The 22,862-nt window shown below is 44.4% G+C and overlaps 1 pseudogene; it reads right to left on the reverse strand.

The window, feature by feature from the left end:
* Nucleotides 1-10,425: 10,425 nt before the first annotated feature.
* LOC121021933 (UMP-CMP kinase-like) lies at nt 10,426-20,409 on the reverse strand (annotated as a pseudogene).
* Nucleotides 20,410-22,862: the final 2,453 nt, after the last annotated feature.

Below are 22,862 nucleotides of genomic sequence, written 5' to 3' on the forward strand. Positions count from 1 at the left end.
ATCTTACAAGCCTCCCTCTAGTGAAGTGTGCCCGGAGCAGTCGGCCAAGGCTTTCATTAGCATACGGATGGCTCATTTGGTGGCTATCTGGCTGCATTGGAGGCAGACACCGTAGCAGCAATACAGGCACCGGCAAGAAAAAAACACAGATTAAGATAATAATTCCCAAAATGAGTAACAATGTCTTTCTTCTACCAAAAGCCCGTGATTTATTAATCCCCTAGGCTGGGGGTTAAATCGTCCAGGGTGTTCACTTGTATTCTCACGTGATTTAATACAGATGATACAGTAGCAGATTCATCAGGTAAGAGCACAAAACATCGTCTTTGGATGATGGCACTGGTGCTCCCTTGCAAGCCAGTAATGATGCCCAAGGCCATCCTAGTTGGGGGGACGGCTTTTCTCTCCAGAGACATTTCAGTATTCAGTAAATACAAGCTTCGCCAGCTATCACTTAAGGCTTGTTGGGTAAATAGAGCAAAGGCTTCTATGGGCGCTACGTTTTTCTCCAGGCCAACACAGAGGGACAAAGATACTTGTGCCAGAAAACAGAACATGCCCACCTGGCCTTGGGGAGAATTGATAGCGTTAGGAACTTGACCTCCTTGTTCATGCTGTACATGTTGCCCCGGGGGGAGTGGGGGGCAGAGGAGGGGAACAGCACCATTAAGTGTGAGAGATGGATTAAGGGTGAACTATGCCAGACAAGAACCACTACCTTCTCCCCTCTCAACGGTGCATGTTACATTCCAGGTAGAGTGCATTTCAACTGGTGCAACTTGAAGCAGGACAACAGGACGCCAGTGAGACTGAGTAGTTCCCCCTTACTTGGGGGTGAAAAGTAACTCACCCACCCTGATGGGACATCCCATTGCAAATTCTAGTAGAGAACTCCTTTTTCAGGCACGGTGGGGGCGTGGTGTTCTCAGAAACATAGCGTACTGATCCAGAGTAAGAACTGGGGTCATGGCTGTTTTCCACAATTTTAAGTTTATTTATTTATTTTGAGAGAGCCAGAGAGTGCAAGTTGCAGGGGGTGGGGGAGGGTGCAAGAGAGAGGGAGAGACAGAATCCCAAGCAGACCCTGCGCTGTCATTGCAGGGCCCGACACGGGGCTCGATCCCACAAACCAGGAGATCGTGACCTGAGCCGAAATCAAGAGTCGGATGCCTAAACGGCTGAGTCATCCAGTGCCCCTCCCATGATTTTTATACATGTACAACACTGAGTGTCTCAGCAGGCGTCCCCAGTCTGGCATATGGAACAATAGTCCCTACTGGTTGATCATTCAAAAGTATTAGAGCCCGGGGCAGTACCTTCGTTCACCCAGCCAAAGTGGTTTTACTTGTCAATAATTTCATCTGCTGCTTTAATATTCCATTTTTCCTCTCTACCAGTCCTGCTGTTTGCAGATTATAGGGGGGATGAAAGCTCCATTCAATGCCACGTTCTTTTGCCCAGTCTTGGATATCACGACCTTTGAAATGCCACCTCCCAAACACTGTCGATTCAGTGGGAGTACTGGGCACTCGGCTTCTCTAATTTCCTCATGGTGGCACCCTGGTTTGCACAGGGACAGGGAAAAGCTTGGGTTCAACCAGCTGCCATGTCCACACAAAGGCATATTTAGAGCCCTCATTCGGAAGGAGGTGGCCAATCTAATCTACTCGCCACTCACTCACTGGTTGGGAACCGTGGTAGGTGGACCCAAACTCCCTCGGCAATTGCCTTGGGCGTTGTTTGGAATACACAGAGCATGCTGTTACTGGATTAACCAAATCACTGTAGTTCCAGAGCAATCCAGCATCTCTGGCTCCGTGCCATACTACTCCAGCACTGCAGTACCCACTCTTTCTCTACACCCAATTTCGTATCTACCGAAGGGTCAGTTCCTGGGGCTTAGACCAGAGCTAGGACATGAGCTTCCTGATTGTCAGTCCCTTACAGCTGGGAAGACAGTGAAGACTGCTTCAGGCTCTTGTAGGGGAACCCAAATGTCTTTCCACTTACTATTTTTTTTAATGTTTATTTTTGAGAGAGGGAGAGACAGAGAGAGACAGAGAGAGACAGTGCAAGTGGGGGAGGGGCAGAGAAAGAGGGAGACACAGAATCTGAAGCAGGCTCTAGGCCCCAAACTGTCAGCCCAGAGCCCAATGCGGGGCTCGATCTCACGAACCGCGAGATCATGACCTGAGCTGAAGTTGGATGCTCAAGCAACTGAGCCCCCCAGGAACCCCCACACGTACTTTTTTTTCATTAAAAAAAAATTTTTTTTTAAGTAATCTCTACACCCAACGTGGGGCTCCAACTCACAACCCCAAGGTTAAGAGTCTGGTGCTCCACCAGCTGAATCAGCCGGGTGCTTCTCTATCCATATATTCTGACTTTACAAGGGCTTATTCCTGAATATCCACCTCTCGGCTTCTCATTGTCCAAGCCATAGGGTAAATCCCTTTAGAACAGTCCAACTGTCAGCACAAAGCGTTAACGGCCAGGGTTTTTGAGTGATCATCAGCCCAACTGTTCTAAGTTCAACTCATTGGACGCTTCAGTTCATTCCTGTTCTGTCCAGATGGTGTCGCTGTTGGGCTGAATAGCAACTTCCGTCCCCAAAGGCAGATTGCCCCACTAAATCCCTCTGTAAACAAACGCAGGGCAGGAATTCTTCCCCTCCCGGCTTCTCTGTCTACAGGCCACAGGGCCACCCCAAGAATAGGGGTGGGGGCATCTGGAGGATTTACATATTTTATGAGGCCTACCTACTTGCACTGTAATTTCTAGACAGAGTTGGCTGGGGACAAGGTGTTCTGCTGCAAACAGGCATGCTTCTTAATCAAAGTGTGCCTTGAAGCCACGGCAAATATCAGGGGCACCTGGGTGGCCCAGTTGGTTAAGCCAACTGCAGGTCAGGTCATGATCTCGCAGTCCATGAGTTTGAGTCCCGCATCGGGCTCTGTGCTGACAGCTCAGAGCCTGGAGCCTGCTTCAGATTCCGTGTCTCCCTCTCTCTCTGCCCCTCCCCTGCTCACGCTCTGTCTCTCTCAAAAATAAATAAACATCCCCCAAAAAATTTTGTTTAAAAAGCCATGGCAAATATCATACTTAATGGTAAAACATTAAAAGCTTTCGCTTTGACATCGAGAATAATTCATAGCTGCTCAGTATTCCCACTTCTGTTTAATATTGTATTGGAAATCCTAGCAAGTAGAAGAATGACTACACGCAAAATTACAAGATATAAGAATTTGAAAAAGTAAGAAATATATGATTACTTGCATGATAATTAGGTACATAAAAAATTTTAATCTACAGATGAATTATTAGAATTTAAAAATGAGCAAGGTTGCTAGATCTATCATGGTTTTTATTTTATTTTGGGGGCGGGGGAAGATCATGCATGCAAGTGGGGGAAGGGCAGAGAGAGGGAAAGACAGAATCCGAAGCAGGCTCCACGCTGTCAGCTCACAGCCCGATGCGGGCCTGGAACTCATGAACCATGAGATCACGACCTGAGCCAAAATCAAGAGTTGGACCATCACCAACTGAGCCACCCAGGTACCCCCAAATTCTATCATATTTCAACTTACAAGAGAAGAAAATAAAATTTAATAAAAGCATGTGATGTACAATAGCATCAAAAAATATCAAGGACCTAGTAATAGATGTAACAAAAGTTACATAATGTGTCTACAGAGAAAACTATATTTTAATTAAAAAATTTAAGGGCGGGGCCCCCGGGTGACTCAGTTGGTTAATGTACAACTTCAGCTCAGGTCATGATCTCACAGGTTGTGAGTTCAAGCCCCGCATCGGGCCCTGTGCTGACAGCTCAGAACCTGGAGTTTGCTTTGGATTCTGTCTCCCCCTTCTCTGCCCCTCCCCCGCTCATGCTCTGTCTCTGTCTCTGTCTCTGTCTCTCTCTCTCTCTCAATAATAAATAAAAAATGTTAAAAATTTTAAAAATAAAAAATAAATAAATAAATAAATAAATAAAATAAAATAAAATAAAATATTTAAGGGCTCCTGGGTGACTCAGTCGGTTAAGCATCCGACTCTCAGTTTCGGCTCGGGTCATGATCTCACGGCTTTGTGAGTTCGAGCCCTGCATAGGGCTCTGTGTTGGCAATGTGGGGCCTGCTTGGAATTCTCTCTCTCTCCCTCTCTCTCTGCCCCTTTCCTACTCATGCTGTCTGAGTCTCTCTCTCAAAATAAATAAATAAATAAATAAATAAATAAATACTTTAAAAAAAATTTTAAGAAGATGAGAGATAAATCCTTGTCGTATTACAAATTCAATATTTTAAATGTGTAAATATCCTCCAGTTATTTTCTTTTTTTAAGTTTATTTATTTATTTTGAGAGAGACAGAGTGAGAGCAGGGGCAGGGCAGAGAGACAATCCCAAGCAGGCTCCCCCCTGTCAGTGCAGAGCCTGATGCGGGGCTCAAACTCACGAACCACGAGATCATAACCTGAGCCAAGATCAAGAGTCAGATGCTTAACCCACTGAGCCACCCAGGCGCTGCTATATCCTCCAAATGTCTATGCCTTCACTGTGATTCCAAACAAATTCTTAAAATATGTTTTTAAAAATTTGACTGACTCCCTATTTATGTGATGGACTTTGACTCAATAATATGAGCCAAAAATAGTATGAGCCTAGACACTTGTTTAAAACACAAATAAAATATGTGAACTTATTCTATTAGACATCAGTATTTATTATAGTTATACCAGTTAAGACGGTATAGCCCTGCCCACATGTAGGCAAGTAGACAAGTGAAATTGAGTAAACTACGTATATACGGAGACTCAATAAAGGCAGCACTGAAGAAAAATGGGAAACTAATCTCACTAGCTGGTACTAGGACTTTTGTCTCTCCCTCTAATCATCCATATGAAAAATAATAAAATTAGACTTCTACCTCACACCATACACAAACATCAATTGCAAGTAATTCATACATCTAAATGGGAAAAGCACAACTATAAGACTTTTCAAAGGCAATAAAGTTGAATGAAGTTGGATCCTTACCTAACACCATATATAGACCTAAAACCATAATCTCCTAGAAGAAAACATATGGCAAAGGTTTCACGACACTGGAATTGGCCATGATTTCTTAGCTATGACACCAAGTCACAGACAACAACAATAAAATTTAAATAAATTCTGGGCTTTAATTTAAAATTCTAAAATTGTAAAAAATGTATGTGCACCAGAAGACAATATGAACAGAGTAGAAAGGCTGCCCACAGATTGGGAGAAAATATCCGTAAATCACAACTGATGATACAGGATTAATATCCAGAATATATAGGGAACTCTTAAAACTCAATAACAAAAAAACAAACAACTCAGGGCACGTGGGTGACTCGGTAGGTTGAGCACCTGACTTCAAGTTTAAGCCCTGCATCTGGCTGGCGGCTGTCAGTGCAGAGCCTGATTCAGATCCTCTGTCCCCCCTCTGCCCCTCCCCCACTCAGGCACACACACACACACACACACACACACACACACACACACACGCGTGCGTTCGTGCGCGCACACACACACATACTCTCTCTCTCTCTCAAAAATAAGGAAACATTTAAAAATAAAATAGATAATAAAAATACCCATACTCTCTAAATCAGCAATTCCACTACCCAGTGTATGTCCTTAGAAATACTCACATACACCAGGAAAAATATACAAGAATAATACAACATTGTGAGCGATAGCCCTAAACTGGAAACAATCCTTATCAATTTAGCACTCGTATACATCTCTTTAACCCATATTTAATCTCCAACTAAGGCAAAGAGCAAAGTCTTACTCCTGCCTACATAAGACTTTCCGGGGTATAACCAAAAACATGTTCTCTCCCAATAAGATAATGCAAAGTCTTTGGGTGATGTTCACTCTTCTCCCTGATATCCTGTAACTTAAATACTATAATGTAAAGTTAACTATGAATAGGGTTTGTGTTAGATGTCATGGGGGTAAGAGAACAAAGTAAATAAAAATATTTGCTACACACACACACACACACACACACACACATTTGTAACTGTTAAGGACTCAACTACGTCTTCTAATGTTTATTTATTTTTGACAGAGAGAGAGAGAGACAGAGCATGAGTGGAGGGGGGACAGAGAGAGGGAGACACAGAATCCGAAGCAGGTTCCAGGCTCTGAGCCGTCAGCACAGAGCCCGACACAGGGCTCGAACTCACAGACCGCGAGATCATGACCTGAGCCGAAGTCGGTCCCTCAACCGACTGAGCCACCCAGGCGCCCCTCAACTATGTCTTCTTCACATTAATATGTTGAAGCCCTAACTCCAAATGTGACTCTATTTGCAGAAAAGGACTTTTCAGGAAGTAATTAAGATTAAATGAGGTCATAAGGGTAGGGCCTTAATCCAACAGGACTGATGTCCTTGTGAGAAGAGGAAGAAACACCAGGAGTACAAACACACAGGGAAGGCTGTGTGAGGCCCCACCAGGAAGGCTGCCACGGGCAATCCCAGAAGAGAGTTCTCATCAGGCCCAGCTGCAGGGGCCAAAAGCAGCCTGCCCCAAAATGTGCCACTTTGGCATATTGATTATTTTGAACAAAATTTACTTGTAAGAGACAGTCTAATCAATAAAGACACTCAGATCCTCCTCTGTCCTCCTGAAAGCAGAAAAATCTCCCACGTGAAAGATAGCATCCCTGTACCAGGAAGTAAGGAGACATCCTCCCCTAGAGATAGGAAATTCAGAGCCCAGAAGACTGTAAACAACCCTTATTGCTTTGAGCTAATTTACTACCCCAGCCCCAATTCTTTATTTCTTTATTTTTCATATTTATTTATTTTTGAGAGAGAGAGAGAGAGCAGGGGAGGAGCAGAGAGAGAGAGGGACACAGAATTCAAAGCAGGCTCCTTGAGGTCACGGAGTGGGGCTCGAACCCACGAACCGTGAGATCATGACCTGAACTGAAGTCCGAAGCTCAAACAACTGAGCCCCCCAGGCGCCCATACCCCAGCCCAAATTCTGTTTAGAATGTCTTCCTTAATGGATGCTCCCAAAGTTTTCTTTCTCCTCTCAATTCCTCACGGATCGTCTCTGTCTGAACAGTATGAAAACTGCCTGTCCTGGTTATTTCTTTATGTCTCAATGCTATTATTGGGCCTCTATGCGCATGTAATAAAACTCTGGGTGTTTCCCCTATTAATCTGTCCTTTGTAAATTTAATTCTTAGTCCAGCTAGATGAAATGTGGACTAAAAATAATGTCTTCCTCCCCTTCACAACCACACAAGCACCTTAACCTGGGACTTCCAGCCTCCAGGAGTGCCAGAAAATGAATTTCTGTTGGTTAAGCCACCAAGTCTGTGATATTCTGTTATAGGAGCCGGGAGTAGATTTATACAATAACAAAACAAGGGAAGAAACACTTACAACAATCACAGGCTTTGTTTCTGAAATTGATCACATGGTCACAGGTGACGTTTATATCTACTTTCTTTCATTTTCCATTCCATATTCCCTTTGAACCCAACGAGTAGTAAATAAGCAATAGAGATCTAACGTAAGTATAGTGACTATAGACAACAACATTGCATTATACTCGTCAAACTTATCAAGAGACTACAACGTATTCTTTGTGTCCTCAACCAGCACTTCAGCTGGTAATTTTTTTCCTGGTAGTGACTTAAACCTTCATTCCTCAGGGGTCTAAGCCACTAGTGTCCTGCCTAGATTGGGTTATTATAATTTTCTATTGACCTTAACGGTAGGGCATGATCTCTAGACCAGCAGGGCATAGCTCCAGGGGGACTAGAAGCAAAAATTTTGCTTGTGGGTCACTAGAGACAGCAGTAGGGGATATCAGTCCTATTTCTACGCCTTGGATTCCTGGACATGTAAATTCTGGCTGTGAGAAAACAACACCATGTGCTGGATGATTTGGAGCACACACAGCCTAATGGAGGACACTGCCCCAGCCCCGAAAGGTATCACTACCTGGTTGGCACTGTAACTGAGTCTTCCAAAGTCTGTTCCACTATTTTATCAACCCAGCCCCTTTAGGATGATGGGAAACATTGCGAGACCAGTAAATTCCATAAACAGGAGCTCGCTTTGCAACCAAGTGAGCTCCTCAGTCAGAAGCAATGCTGTGTGGATAATGCGTTCTGGAGGTCCACAGATGGTAGTTTGGGCAGAAGCACTGCGCTCAGGGAAGGCAAATTCATACACAGAGTAAGCGTCCGTTTCAAGAAGAACAAAGTGTTCCCTCTTCCAAGGTGGAAGCCATCCAGTGTAATCAACCGGCCGCTAGGCAGATGGCTGATCGCCCACCCCAGGGAATGGCGCCATGTTGGGGATGCAGTATTGGTCTTTGCTACAAGCAGACGGGGCACTCAGCAGTGGAGGTAGCCAGGTCAGTCTCAGGGAGTGAAAGCCCACACGGCTGCGTCTGTACACAACCTCCGTCCCTGTCATCATTTGAGTCCCCACCACACCCTACCTACGGTCTCCTGGACTCCCTGCTGTACTCCAATGGGAGTGAGATCTGCCAAAGATCTTTCCTATTGAAATGTTTATTTTACCTTTATATGAATATTAAGGGGGGGGGCAGCTCTTGGGTGGCTCAGTAGGTTAAGCTTCAGACTCTAGATTTCAGCTCAGGTCATGATCTCACAGTTCCGGAGATTCCTGAGATCAAGCTACGTCAGGCTCTGAGCTGACAGTGTGGAGCTTGCTTGGGATTTTCCCTCCTTCCTTTCCGCTCTCCCTCCCTCTCTCTCTTTTGAAATAAATAAATAAAGTTTAAAAGCAAAAAAAAAAAAAAAGAAAAGAAAGAAAAAAAACAAACAAAAGAAATTCCAATGAAGTGTTACTAAAACACTAACCAGGAGCTCCTGGGTAGCTCAGTCCGTTCAGCGTCCGACTTTGGCTCAGGTCACGATCCCATGATCCCATGATTGGTGAGTTCGAGTCCCATCCGGCTCTGTGCTGACCCCTCAGGGCCTGGAGCCAGCTTCTGATTCTGTCTTCCTCTCTTTCTGCCCCTCCCCCACTCATGCTCTGTCTCCCTCTCTCTCAAAAATAAGCGTAAGTAAAAATCAAAATAACAAAACACTAACCAAATCATTTTACCATAAGCCTAGTACATGCATTTCAAGGTTCCGCTGATAGGAATGTTGTTAAAAATCAGTTTAATCATGAATAACGCTTATATAAAAGGGCACAGGAACACATGTCATTAGATGTGATCCTTGCCCCTAACCCTCCAATTCATGTCACACGAAAGCTGATAATCTGCCAGGCTCCGATCCCCCAGTGACCCCATCCCGATCCCTGGAAGCAAAAAAGATGCCTTGTCACACAACTTTCTGTAAATTGCAATAAAACAAAGCCTAAGGTTTCTTACCTTCCTATAGGAAATGCTCAGTTATTTGATAAATACTAAAACACTTCTAGGAATTCATTTTATGAGTTTGTTTATCAAACACATTTTGCAAGAACTGACCACACAAAAATTCCTGTGGAATTTGGTCCATAAAATTCACTTAAAATGTTTAAAACCTGCAAGAAAACAAGGAAGTAGAAAATCCTTAATCCTAACGTGTTGTAATTACTAAAGGGATATACACACAGACTAAAGCTCTGCTCACAGAAGGCACAAACTATAAAAGGGATATGCTTTTTTGAGGAAAAACAAAGAATTAGCTGATATCCTTCTTTGTTTTGTGGGTACCATAGCTAAGATGAAGTTAGACCCGAATTCATGATCTACTCCTGTGACCAAAAAAATCAAAAATAAAAAATGCAATTGGTCAGGGCGCCTGGGTGGCTCAGTTGGTTAAGCGTCTGACCTTGGCTCAGGTCATGATCTCGTGACTCCTGAGTTGGAGCCCTGCATCGGGCCATGTGCTGACAGCTCAGAGCCTGGAGCCTGCTTCGGATTCTGGGTCTCCCTGTCTCTGTCCTTCCATAGATAGCACTCTGTCTCTGTCTCTCTCTCAAAAATAAACAAACATTTAAAAATTTTTTTTAATTTAATTTGTCTTACTACATACTTTCTAGCCATTAAGAGGTAATTATGAAAGATTAAAACTGCCTTCAAAGGGGGTTGTAATAGCAGCTATCAAAGCAATATTCAAGCATGATTTCAAGGATGGTTTCAGGTTTAGAGTCAGCCTTCTTTGTCAAAAATCTTCACAATTTCCGGGGCGCCTGGGTGGCTCAGTCAGTTGAGCATCTACTTCCGCTCAGGTCATGATCTCATGGTTCATGGATTTGAGCCCACATTGGGTTCTGTGCTGACAGCTCAGAGCCTGGAGCCTGCTTCGGATTCTGTGTCTCCCTCTCTCTCTGCCCATCCCCCCCTCACGCTCTGTCTCTCTTTCTCTTTCTCTAGAAAATAAACGTGAAAAAAAATTATTAAAAAAAATCTTCACAACTCCATCGAAAACTTCATCAACAGACTTAGGGCATCTATTTTCTTTTTTTGTTGTTGTTTTTAAATTTTTATTGATTTATCTTGGGAGACAGAGAGCACGTGTGAGTGGGGGAGGGACAGAGAGAGAGGTAAGAGGCAGGATCCCAAGCAGGCTTTGCACTGTCAGCACAGAGCCCCAATGTGGGGCTTGAACCCATGAATGGAGGAATCACAAGCTAAGTCAAAATCAAGAGTCAGATGCTCAACCGACTGAGTCATCCAGGCCAGAAGCATCTATTTTTTTCAACTTTCCCCATCTCTTCGTATCAGTCAATGATTGGCTTTGTTGACTGAAGATAGGTCTGAATTCTCTGTCCCAGGCTCTCTTTGTTGTCATCGCTTCTACCACTACCCTTTCCCCTCTCAAGACATTGTTCAATACAGATGTCACTATTACAGTCAAAAGACAGAACGAAAGTTCCATCTGCCTGCCTATCCATGGTCTTGTTCCAACCTTAAAGGTTGTCTTGATTCCTTGGAAACCCATCAATCAAGAATCCATTCTTTTGAGCATTGGCAGCCATTGTCTGATCCATTTTCTTCTTTGACAAACTGATGGTTATCTCAACTGGCACAATCTTTCCATCTTTTTTTTTTTTTTAAAGGTTTATTTACCTTTGAGAGACAGAGCACAAGCGGGGGAGAGACAGAGAGGGAGGCACAGAATCTGAAGCTGGCTCCAGGCTCTGAGACATCAGCACAGAGCCCGAAGAGAAACATGAACCCACGAACCGCGAGATCATGACCTGAGCTGACGTCGGACTTTAACCGACTTTACCCAGGTGCCCCACGGTATTTTCATCTTCAATGCACTTTTCAGTGGGTCCACCATCCCCTGAATCTGGGCTCTTACTTTCATCACGAAGTTCTCCTGCAAACAGGTATGTGTGGCTCATTTTCTCTACGATGCACACTGGGTCCCCTTGCCAGTGCTGGGACTGCCCAAGACAAACATGACGAGTGGTTTCCCCACGAAGTGAGGACAGAGGAAAGGCAGCTGGAGGGTCAGCAGTGGGAAGCTAAGGCCCAGGACTTGCCTCAGAGGCTCTCCACACCCCCACAGCTTGGCCCGACCCTGAGCCAGCTGACGCCAGGTATGATGGCATTCTTAACTCATTTCCCTCCAACACAGAAGTCCCTCCTTTGTACTCCTTCTGCCTACCCCATATTCATACCCCAGTTTTATAATCTCTTCACGCACGCATTCGTTCACATGGCTTCTTTTCCATACTACGCTATAAAGTACTTTGGTACAGGAAGCACGCTAACTCATATCTTTTTCCTAGCACTTAACATTTCAGAGATGCTAATAGGTATTTGTTGGGTGAATGAATTCATGGATTCCCTAAAATGTAGCTTGCATAGAGAAAATAATACGAGCTAACACTTACGGAGCACTTCCAAAATACCGCGTCCAAATCTGATCAGTTTGTATTATCTCACTCTTGGTAACTCATAGGAAGGAAACTGAGGCACAGAAATGTGAACCTTGTCACATAGCTAGTGGGTAGAATGGGGATTCAAATTCAGGCTGGTGGGGGCGCCAGGCTGGCTCAGTCAGTTGAGTTGGGTGTGGAGCCTACTTCAGAAAAAAAATTCAGGGGCGCCTGAACCGAATTTCAGTCAGTTAAGCCTCCGACTTAGGCTCAGGTCATGTTCTCATGGTTTGTGGGTTTGAGCCCGTTTTCAGGCTCTGGGCTCTGTGCTGACAGCTCAGAGCCTGGAATTGGCTTAGGATTCTGTGTCTCCCTCTCTCTCTCTGCCCCTCCCCTGCTCTCTCCTCTCTCTCTCTCTCTCAAAAATAAACATTTTTAAATTTTTTTTAAAAATTCAGGCTGTCTTACCTTATATCTAAAACACAAAAGAAGTTGACAAAGGTCTGAGAGACATTGGATTTTGAGATTCTGAGCCTTTAACAAAAATGCAAGCCGGCCTCCTGGGGTGCTAGAAGGCTTCTGTCTTCATTTGGGTGGTTGTAACTTGATCTGCATACATAAGTAAAAAAAATTCACCAAGCCGTACAACTTGAGATTTGTTCATTCTATGCAAGTAATTTCTCAGTATTAATTAAAAAAAAAAGAAAAGAAAAGAAAAAGCTTTGTTTCATCTTGCCCTAACCCTTTCTAGTGCATTCGGCAAATGCTTCTTTAAATGCTTCCTTAAAATTTGAATTCCTTTTTCAACATCAAACTAGTTGCCTTACCCTTGAACTCGTTTTTCACAATTAAACTTACTCCTGGAAGGCAGGATGCTCTTGTTACCTCTTCCTCTAGTCCTTTTATAATATTAGAATACTCTGGTATCCAGAGATATTCTATGTAAAATATTTAGATGTGGTATTTTGAGAGTCAACTCTAATCCCACTACCAGCAAATTGGAGCAACTAGTAAGGTGTTAGATTTTTCCCTTTATTCTCCCCCCAGTCCCTCCCACCACCTACTTTTTCCAAGTTCTTCTTCTTCCTCATTCTCTCACACCTACTGAGAAATCCAGAAGCCCACTTCTCTTCCGGGCTTGTTCCAGAGCAATTTTATACTTGGAAAATTTTTGCTGGACATCCTTGGGTATGTCTCCTCTCCCTGGGGGCTAGCCCCGCTAGGGACGAGAAAGGATTCCCTTTTTACATTGAGTCAAGATCCCCTGAGGGTAGGGTGGGAAACAGGGAGTAGCCTCGATATCCGTAGTGTGGCTCAGGGTCAAGGCTCTTTGCCAATTCAGTTTACCCTTGAGAGGTCTCCACAGGGACACCTTAGAATTCGCTACACCTAGGAATTCAGTTCTTAAATATTAAAAGCCTTTAGTTAGAGTAAACTCTGACAAATGCAAAACAGAGCCACAGGGAAGAAGATGGTTGGGGGGGGGGGGATTTTTTTTTTTTTTTTGAGAGTTCTTGTAATTCTCCAGTTTTCTGAATATCAGTGTTTTAACCACATGAGCTGATTCATTAATTCAATACAGATGTATTGAAGGGATCCTGGGTGGCTCAGTTGGCTCCGACTTCGACTCAGTTCAAGTTCTCAGTTCGTGAGGTCGAGCCCTGCATTGCCCGGCGTTGGGTTTGCCTCTGTGAAGTAGACCCGGCGTCAGATCTGTCCCCCTCTTTCTCTGTCCCTCCCCAGCTTTCTCTCCCTCTCTCTCTCTCTCTCAAAACTAAACATTAAAAAAAAAAAGATTTAAGACCATATGTATTGAGATTTTTTTCCTACTGCTACGCACTGTATTCTAGAGCACTGGTTCTCAAACTACTGGATGCACAAGAATTACAGACTCCTGAAAAACAGATTCTTGGGGGACCTGGGTGGCTCAGTAAGTTAAGCGTCGGACTCTTGATTTCGGCTCAAGTCTTGACCCCACAGTTCCGTGAGATGGAGCCCATGTCCGGCTCAGTGCCGACAGCGCCCAGAGCCTGCTTGGGATTCTGTCTCTCTCTCTCTTTCTGTCCCTCCCTCGACTAGTGTGCACACACACTCTCTCAAAATAAACACACACTAAAAATAAAATAAAATAAAATAAAATAAAAGCCAGATTCTTGGGTCCCACTCCCTGAGATGCTGACTCAGTAGGTCTGGGATAACACCGAGCCCATGATTTTGACTTTTTCTTTTAATTTTTTTTTTAATGTTTATTTATTTTTGACAGAGGGAGAGACAGAGCATGAGCAGGGGAGGGGCAGAGGGAGAGGGAGACACAGAATCCCGAGTCCGAAGCAGGTTCCAAGCTCTGAGCTGTCAGCACAGAGCCTGACGTGCGGCGTGAACTCACGAACCGTGAGATCATGACCTGAGCCGAAGCCGGACGCTCAACCCACTGAGCCACCCGGGCGCCCCAATGATTTTGACGACTTCTTTTTTTTTTTTTTTTTTTTTAAGTTTATTTATTTTTGAGACCGAGAGAGACAGAGCATGAACAGGGGAGGGGCAGAGAGAGAGGGAGGCAGGCTCCAGGCTCGGAGCCATCAGCACAGTCGGGCTTGAACCCACGGACCGCGAGATCGTGACCTGAGCCGAAGTCGGACGCTCAAACGACTGAGCCACCCAGGCGCCCCTGATTTTGACTTCTAACAAGTGCTTAGGTGATGCTGATGTTGCCAGAAAGGACTATACTTGGAGTAGCATTGCATTAGGTTCTAGAAATAAACCAGGCCCTTAAGGAGTTATTATTCCCGCCAGTTATTATTATTCCAAACATAAAAACTAACAACTAAAATGCAGTGACCACTGCTGTGGGAAGATTGAGGTACAGAAGAGGGACATCTAATTCACCCAGAGAAGGCGACTGTGGAAGGTGATGCCCGATCTGTGTCTTAAAAGATAACCAAGGAAGAGGTGCCTGGGTGGCTCCGTCAGTTAAGCCTCTGACTTTGGTTCAGGCCGTCATCTCATGGTTCATGAGTTCGAGCCCCATGTCCGTCTCTGTGCTGACAGCCCTGAGCCTGGAGCCTGCTTTGGCTTCTGTGTCTGTCCCTCTCCTGCTCACTCTCTTTCTCTCAAAAATAAATAAACATTAAAAACTATTTTTAATTAAAAAAAAAAAAAAAGGTAAGGCAGAAAAAAAAAAAAGCTTAAGAAAAAAAACCTAAAAACACGAACCAAACAAAGAGCCGGAGGGAAGCATTCAGGGTGGAGGGGATTGCTTGGGTAGAACAATTTGCCAAGGCTTGGAACTGGCTGAGAGGCAGGCAGTGATGACTGCGTGCTTCCTTAGCCAACACTTAAGCAGAGGGACAGTAAGGCTGAATGGAAAGTAAATCACCCTGGCACAGAGTTGGTTCGGCGTGTGGAAGGTTCACTGGAGGCGGACAGATATGGGGGCAAGAGACGGTGCTTGGACAAGGGTCAAGTGAGGCCATTAAGATGGCTGCCTGAATAAGTGACCTGACATAGTTATTGACTGACTGAATAGAAGTTTGGGTGGTGGAAAAAGGAGTCAGTGATATCTCACCTATTTTGTAGGGTGAAATTTTTTTTAAGATTGGGGGTGGGGGGCAGCCCTGCGTGCCTATGTCGGTTGAAGGGCCGATTCTTTTTTTTTTTTCTTTCCACGTTTATTTATTTTTGGGGCAGAGAGAGACAGAGCATGAACGGGGGAGGGGCAGAGAGAGAGGGAGACACAGAATCGGAAACAGGCTCCAGGCTCTGAGCCATCAGCCCAGAGCCCGACGCGGGGCTCGTACTCACGGACCGCGAGATCGTGACCTGGCTGAAGTCGGACGCTTAACCGACTGCGCCACCCAGGCGCCCCCCGAAGGGCCGATTCTTGATCCTAAGGTTTGGTTTGTGAGATCCTGCATTGGGCTCTGTGCTGACAGTGGGGAGCCTGCTTGGGGTTCTCTCTGCCCCTCCCCTGGTCAAGCTCATGCTCTCTCTCAAAAATAAATAAACTTTTTTTTTTTAAGGATGTTAATTTTTAAGTAATCTCTCCATCCTACATGGGGCTCAAACTTACAACCCTGAGATCAAGAGTCACGTGCTCTAGCGGCTGAGCCAGCTAGGTGCCCCTACTGGGTGAATTTTTACAGAACTTTGAAACTTGTGCTCACGTAAAGTCACTGGATGAAATAAAGTGGCCATGAATTACTTGACGTGGATGACAGATATATTATCAAGGTTTATCATATTATCCACCATGTAAGTGTGAAGTTTTTCGGGGAGCCTGAGTGGCTCAGTCACTTAAGTGTCTGACTTCGGCTCAGGTCATGATTTCGCGGTCTGTGAGTTCGAGCCCCACAGCGGGCTCTGTACTGACAGCTCAGAGCCTGGAGCCTGCATCAGATTCTATGTCTCCCTCTCTCTCTGCCCCTCCCCTGCTCTCTCTCTCTCTCTCTCTCTCTCTTAAAAATAAATAAAAAACATTTTTTAAAAAAGTGTGAAGTTTTTCATAGTAAGTTTCTTTTAGGGGAAAAAAGTGTGGTTTTGCTCTCCTAGCTATCTCTAAACCAGCAGCTTTGGTGGTGTGGTTCATCCTGATAACACAGGTAAATTGAGGGTCATCTATCTCCCAGAGGATCCAGAAAGACAGATTGTTTGTTGCAAATCAAGGTTGAGTCTTTTAGAAGAGCTTCAGGCTCACTGAATACAGTTTAGGAGACTTGAGGCCAAGAGCATTGTTGCTTTTTAAAGATTATTAATTGAAATGCAGCTTAATATTTAAATATAAGGAAATGCCTCCTGCCCTCCATTTGCTTACAAAGCCCTGGGTCTCCTTTAAACCCATTCCTTCATCAACAAATAATGACTGAATATCTATTATTTTCCTGGTACTTTTCTAGATAGTACTTCTCAAAACAATGGCATACTAAAGGATCACCTGGAGAACTTTTTAAACAGATTCCCAGTCCCCTCCACCACAGATTCCTATTCTGGAGTTCTAAGCCCACCCATTTGTGTCCCTAACAAGCTCACAAGTGATGCTGATGAGGACAGCCGCACTCTTCTAGGGCTGGAATACTACATGGAACAAAACTGGCAAAAATTCAAATAACTGCCCTCACATAGCTTATATTTTTATTTTTTAAGATTAAAAAAAAAACTTTTTGTTTTTTACATTTTTTTTAAGTTTAGTTATTTTGAGACAGAAAGAGAGAGAACCAGCAGGGGAGGGGCAGAGAGAGAGGGGGACAGAGAGAGGAGGAGAGGATCTGAAGCAGCTCCAATGCTGACCGCACAGAGCCCGGTGTGGGGCTCGAACCCACAAACCGTGAGATCATGACCTGAGCCAAAGCCAGACGCTTAGCTGACTGAGCCACCCAGGCGCCGTATTTTTAAGATTTTTAAAAAGTTTTTATTTATATTCAAGTGATCTCTATGCCCAACATGGGGCTCAAACTCACAACACCAAGATCAAGAGTCACATGCTCCTCCCAACTGAGCCAGCCAAGGGCCCCATCACGTAGTTATATTTTAACAATGTTTTAGAATTTTTTTTTTTATTTTACTCATCTCTACACACAACGTGGGGCTTGAACCCATGACCCTGAGATCAAGAGTCACACGCTCTTCTGACTGAGCCAGCCAAGTACCCCTTAGCTTATATTTTAGTTGTAGGGAAATAGAAGATGATAGACAGATGAGGATAGAGCAAACGTATATTGTGTCAGATGGTGACAGGAGGTCTGAAGAAAAAGCAGGTGGAGGGGCGCCTGGTTGGCTCCGTCGGTTGAGCGGTTGAGCCTCTGACTTCAGCTCAGGTCATGATCTCCGAGGTCTGTGAGTTTGAGCCCGGCGTCAGGCTCTGTGCTGACAGCTCGGAGCCTGGAGCCTACTTCAAATTCTGTGTCTCCTTCTCTCTCTGCCCCTCCCCCACTCATGCTCTGTCTCCATCTCTGTCTCTCTCTCTGTCAAAAATAAATAAACATTAGGGGCGCCTGGGTGGCTCAGTCGGTTGGGCGGCCGACTTCGGCTCAGGTCACGATCTCGCGGTCTGTGAGTTTGAGCCCCGCGTCGGGCTCTGGGCTGATGGCTCAGAGCCTGGAGCCTGTTTCCGATTCTGTGTCTCTCTCTCTCTCTGTCCCTCCCCCGTTCATGCTCTGTCTCAAAAATAAATAAACGTTAAAAAAAAATTTTTTTTAAATAAACATTAAAAATAATAATAGTGAAAAAAAAAAAGAAACACCAAGTGGAAAATGATAGGGAGTGCGGGACATTTTTGAGAAGGTAATGTTAAGGATGTAAAGGAGTGGAGAGATCAAGCTGCTTAGATTTCTAGGGGAAGAACCAATCGGGAGAGATAAAAATGATAGCAAAAGCCCTGATTCTGGAGATTTCCTGGCTTGTTCCAGGATCAGTTAGGAGGCCAGCTAGGAGGGTGGAGAACACAAGGTGACAGGACAGAGTCTTACAAGGCCAGAAGAGGTTCACCTTAATCCAAGACTTCAATTTGTGACTGTAAATGTGATAACACCGAACGGGGATTTTAAGCAAAGGAATAGCTTGATATGACCTGTCTTTTTTTTTTTTTTTTTTTTTATTTTTTTTTTTTAACGTTTATTTATTTTTTTGGGACAGAGAGAGGCAGAGCATGAACGGGGGGGGGGCAGAGAGAGAGGGAGACACAGAATCGGAAACAGGCTCCAGGCTCTGAGCCATCAGCCCAGAGCCCGACGCGGGGCTCGAACTCACGGACCGCGAGATCGTGACCTGGCTGAAGTCGGACGCTTAACCTTGACTGCGCCACCCAGGCGCCCCTAATATGACCTGTCTTAACAAAAATTCATTCTGGACAATATGTTGAAGACTAGACAATAGGAAGGCTAGGGTGCAAACATAGAGACCAGTTGGGAAGCTATTGGAATCATCCAAGGGACAGATGGTGGTTTGGATAGACTGGTAACCTGGGAGATACTTTAGAAAAGGTCAAATGCAGCTTGGACACGCGTAATTTCAAGCCCCTGGCTCTCTTGTGACACAGGCAATAACCAATAAATACATGTTCTTTAAAAGAACATAACCATGGGGCACCTTGGGTAGCTAAGACTGTTAAGCATCAGACTCTTGATTCCAACTCGGGTCACGATCTCAGGGTTTGTGAGTTCAAGCCCCATCATGGGCTATAAAGTAAATAAAAATAACAAATACATAAAAATAAAATAAATAACCATTTCTTGCTGCTCTGCTGGCTCTCTAAGCCCTGGCCCATGTGATGATCAAAATTCACTCCCACAGGGGCGCCTGAGCGGCTCAGTTGGTTTAGCATCTGACTCGGGCTCAGGTCACGATCTCATGGTTGTGGCTTGTGACTTTGCGCCCCGACATGGGGCTCGCTGCTGTCAGCACAGAACCCCCCTTCGCCTGCGTCTGATCCTCTGCCTCCCTCTCTCTCTGCCCCCCCCCCCACGCCCTCCTGCTCTCTCTCTCTCTCCCTCTGTCCCTCAAAAATAAACAAACATTAAAAAAAAAATACGCCAACCATTGAAGAAAGAAACACTGGAAGACACAAAAATTAAAAGAAAGAAGCCATTGGGTTCTACCTGTGTTTTGAAGGCACCATCAACAAAGATGGCCTCAAGGTTTTGGCCTGAACAAGTGAAAAGATGGAATTGTTATACACTGAGACGGAGACCGTAGGAGGAGCCTGTCTAAAGAGGAATATTGGGAGTCTGGTTTTTGAAATATGAATTTTGTGACGCCTTATAGAAACCCCAGTGGGGATGTCAGGTAGGCAGTTGAATAGATGAGATTGAGTTTGGGGACTAGGTCTAGGATAAAGAGGTACATTTGAAGGTCAGAGGCATATAGATGGTATTGAAAGTAATAAGACAGGATAATATGACCACCATAGTGAGTCAAGATAGAAAAGAGGTTTGAGAACTAAGCTTTGGTACCCTCTAACCTTTAGATGAAAGGAGATGAGAAGAATCAGAAAGGAGACAGAGAGAAGAACCATCAGGCCATTAGGTAGAACACCAACAGAGCATAAACTAAAGAAAGATTTAAGTCAAAACTTACAGTTTCTTGGGGCGGCTGGGGGGCTCAGTCAGTTAGGAGTCCCATTTCGGCTCAGGTCATGATCTCTCGGGCGCGTGAGTTTGAGCCCCCACTGGGCTCATTTCTGTCAGCCTGTCAGCACGAAGATCCTCTGTCCCCCTCTCTCTCTGCCCCTCCCCTGCTTGCATTCTCCCCAAAATAAATAAATATATTTAAAAAAAATTTTTTTACTACTTGTGGTCACTTCATTACCTGTCAGGTCTCTTGTCCGTATTTTCCAATGACCCCTTATTTTCTCTAAAATAATAATAATTCTTCCTAATCATCCATTATTTTTCTAAAATAATAATGATTCTTTGCCAAAAGTGTTCATTTTCTAGAATTCCCTCCCCTATTCTCTCAACAATTTTCCATCTCGGTTCAACAGAAAATCCTCCAAGAAGGCTTTGCGGATTCCCCTCCCCAACCACACCTTCTCTTGTTTGGGCCCCCTTAGCAGCCAGTACATACATCGTTTGGGGATTTATTTTTCTTTTCTTTTTTTTTTTTTCAACGTTTATTTTATTTTTGGGACAGAGAGAGACAGAGCATGAACGGGGGAGGGGCAGAGAGAGAGGGAGACACAGAATCGGAAACAGGCTCCAGGCTCTGAGCCATCAGCCCAGAGCCTGACGCGGGGCTCGAACTCATGGACCGCGAGATGGTGACCTGGCTGAAGTCGGACGCTTAACCGACTGCGCCACCCAGGCGCCCCTTATTTTTCTTTTCAATACTCATCCCAGGACATTCTTTTTTTTTCTTTTTTCTTTTCTTTTCTTTTTTTTTTTTTTTTTTTGGTCTGTTTTGATCTACTCTACAAAACTATTACCTCCTCAAAATTAAGATGATGTTTAATTATTTCTTTTCTCTCTAGCACATGATAGGCACTCATGCATTATTAGTTGAATAAGAAGTAAGTAAATACATACACCCGTATGTACAGAGCCCGACGCGGGGCTCGAACTCGTGGACCACAAGATCATCTGTACGTATGTAGGCAAGAAACAGTTACTTATAGAATGGGTTTATTAGCCAGAGTGAAAGAACGTAAAGAGAAAATAGGAACAGAAACACACGTGAGAATTAAGTGAAAAGAAAACAGGTGAATGCCTATCAGTTTGGATACACCCAAGTCAACTCAAATGGACAATGGGTGCAGGGTAAAAACAATGATCCATCAATAATAAATCCGACGATCCCGTCCGTGAGAAATTAATTCCATGTTTGATGTATACATTACACTGAGGAGCAGTGAAGTCAATATTCATCCTCCTGATGATTGCCACTTCCTCTTTTTCGTGACAGATCAGCAAAAATCTGGTGCAAAGTTGGGACACCTGTGCTCTGAAAGGATTACGTCACCCAACGTGCGCTTCCTACCTTTAAAGTGAGGAATAAATCTTGTCTGAAAAATACTTTTCATTTTTAGCTCTTTTTTTTTTTCAGCTCTTTCCCAGAGGGCGGTCCTAGGAAAACAAAACCTAAAATCACGTTTGCATTTGCAGCCCTGGACTCTAGCGCATTGTAACACACCCCTCCTCCACCCACGCAGCCCACCCCTACAATTCCTAGGTCTCCAACACCCACCTGAGCAAGCTCAACCTTATTCAAATTGCTTTCCTGGGCAAAGAATGTAGTTAAGTTTGCCTTCTAGCTACCAGCCCCCTTCCCTTTGGTCTTTCTCTCCGGAGGCTCCGACCCTAGATACAATAAGACGCAGATGGGGGAGGGGTGACTTCAGCCAGGCTTTCATGCAAAGATCCCAGTCAGCAAAGAACAAAGCTTCTGGTACCTGCAGTTTAGAGAGCTGTGGGCAAAGTAAGGCGTCTGGCGGCCTTGACTGTACTCATTTACCAACTGTGCGAATTGAGAGGCAGGAAGTCAAGTTTTCCGCGTCTTTTTTTTTTTTTTTTTAACCTTCATTTATTTTTGAGACAAAGAGAGAGCATGAACGGGGGAGGGTCAAAGAGAGAGAGACACAGAATCTGAAACAGGCTCCAGGCTCTGAGCTGTCAGCACAGAGCCCGACGCGGGGCTCGAACTCGTGGACCACAAGATCACGACCTGAGCTGAAGTCGGAGGCTCAACCGACTGAGCCACCCAGGCGCCCCTTCCGCGTCTTAATTTACTTTTCTCCCGGTTTTATTGAGATGTAATTGACTTATGACATTGTATTAGTTTAAGGCGCACAGCATAATGAACTGATGTAGGATATGTTGCAAAATGATTACCACAATAAGTTTAGTACACATCCAACATTACATTCCCTTGATTAAAATAAATCATATTCTATGGGGCCACCTGGGTGGCTTAATCGGTTAAGCATCGGACTTCGGCTCAGGTCATGATCTCACAGTTCGTGAGTTTGAGCCACATTGGACTCTGTGCTGACAGCTCAGAGCCTGGAGCCTGCTTCGGATTCTGTGTCTCCCTCTCTCTCTGCCCGTCCCCACTCATGCTGTGTCTCTCAAAGATAAATAAAAAAACATTTTAAAAAGTATAAAAAAAATCATATTCTATTTGTAATGAGACAGAGACTGTCTGCCTGAGCACACTGTATTTCCACCCATCTTTTCCTTGATGTTCCTGTTTGTATTCTTTTCCCCTCCAGCAGGACGGTCTGAGAAGACAAAGAAAAGATTACATAGAATTTATCTCCATGCTTTGGTCCCAGCAGTACTCCTATGCTCACGAATTGGCATCCTCAAGTTATGAGCAAAACTCTCTTTGCATGGAAGCAAAGCCAGCAGCTCTAGGTGGAGACCCAAGTAGCAGAGAATGTGACAGGTGTAATCAGCTTGCAGCTCAGAAAAATATGTAATTGGAATTTGCTAAGGGTTTACTTTTAGGGGTGGGAGATTGGAAAAGAGGAAGAAATGTTAGGCTTCGCCAATATTAATGTTTTTAATGTCTATTTTTATTTTTG

Source organism: Herpailurus yagouaroundi, unplaced genomic scaffold (genome assembly GCF_014898765.1).
Source record: "Herpailurus yagouaroundi ecotype Mexico unplaced genomic scaffold, PumYag 355, whole genome shotgun sequence".
NCBI classification, from domain to species: domain Eukaryota; kingdom Metazoa; phylum Chordata; class Mammalia; order Carnivora; family Felidae; genus Herpailurus; species Herpailurus yagouaroundi.